General features: G+C 35.6%; 1 non-coding gene across 1 annotated transcript; it reads left to right on the top strand.

Moving 5' to 3' along the window:
• Window positions 1–242: 242 nt before the first annotated feature.
• Window positions 243–349, top strand: LOC145583659 (small nucleolar RNA R71). The gene has a single exon (XR_014100266.1). It is a non-coding gene; the product is annotated as a small nucleolar RNA R71 (small nucleolar RNA).
• Window positions 350–1,330: the final 981 nt, after the last annotated feature.

Below are 1,330 nucleotides of genomic sequence, written 5' to 3' on the forward strand. Positions count from 1 at the left end.
TTTGGCAAATAGATGATAACTGAGCATGTAAAAAGGATACGGAATCAACATTATATTTTCCTTTGTTGGAAAACCCTCTAGGATTCCCATACCGGGAATTATGAATTGCCATATCTTTGATAACTTGACCTGCATTATCAACATTAAGATTCATAAACCTCCCACTAACTGCAGAATCTAGAATTGTTCTAGATGTGTTTCCAAGCCCATTGTAAAAAGCTTGAATCAATTGCCATTGTGCTAAATTATGGTTGGGGCATTCTCTCTGCAGATCCTTAAACCTTTCCCAAGCCTCATATACAGTTTCATCTGGCTCTTGGGCAAAATTTTGAATTGCACTCCTTAGTAAAGTTGTTCTTTCTACAGGGTAATATTTATTATAAAAATTTAAAGCAAGAGTTTCCCAGTCAGTAATACCAAGTGCAGTTCAATTCAAACCATTAAACCATAGTTTAACTTTTCCACATAAAGAAAAGGGAAAAAAATCTCCATGATTTGGTCTTGCGTGACCCTAGCTTGCCTAATGGTATTGCAATATTGACAGAATTCTACAATGTGAAGATTAGGATCTTCACCCTTAGCTCAAGTGAATTGCTTCCTTTCTATCATCGTGATAAATTGGGGCTTGATCTCGAATTGCACTCCATCAAGAGCTGGAGTAGGAGTAAGATGTGGAAAATCCGTCAGTGACAGTTGTGATTAATCGCTGAGCTTGCGAGCTGGAGGAGGTGGTAGTGCCGTCATCTCTGATTCAGGTTCTAAAGAAACTTTCGAATCGCTAGAATCAGATAGGGGTTCCAAAGGTGGATTACCTTCAGAAATGTCTCGTATCTGTCTGCAAAGTTTCTTCTGTTTATGAAAAGATCATTCGATTTCAGGATCGAATGGAATGTAACCTGATCTAGAACTCCTGGGCATAAACACAGAACTAAAAAAAAAAATATGAGAGAATTGTCTCAAAGAACATGCGTTCTCTGAGAACGAGAGAAAATAATTTAGACCACAAAAACAATCAGAAATAAAAATAAAACCGTTTTCCCGGCAACGGTACTAAATTTTGACAGGTTAAAGTCGTATCACCTAATCAAAAGTATTACCTAAGTCCTCTAACTAAAGTAGATAGGGAAGTAGGGTCAAATCCACAGGGAAACAAGTCTTTTTATTTCTAATTAATTAATATAATCTAGACTATTGACTAACCAATTTATTTTTATGATGAATTAAACTAAGGGGAATAAAAAGTAGGGAGAAATCAATAAATAAAAGCCTAGGGTATAGGTTCACCAATAAATAATATTCCAAGGTAAAATATAAAAAACAATCACCAATG

This window comes from Chenopodium album, chromosome 15, assembly GCF_948465745.1.
Source record: "Chenopodium album chromosome 15, dcCheAlbu1.1, whole genome shotgun sequence".
Lineage (NCBI taxonomy): Eukaryota > Viridiplantae > Streptophyta > Magnoliopsida > Caryophyllales > Amaranthaceae > Chenopodium > Chenopodium album.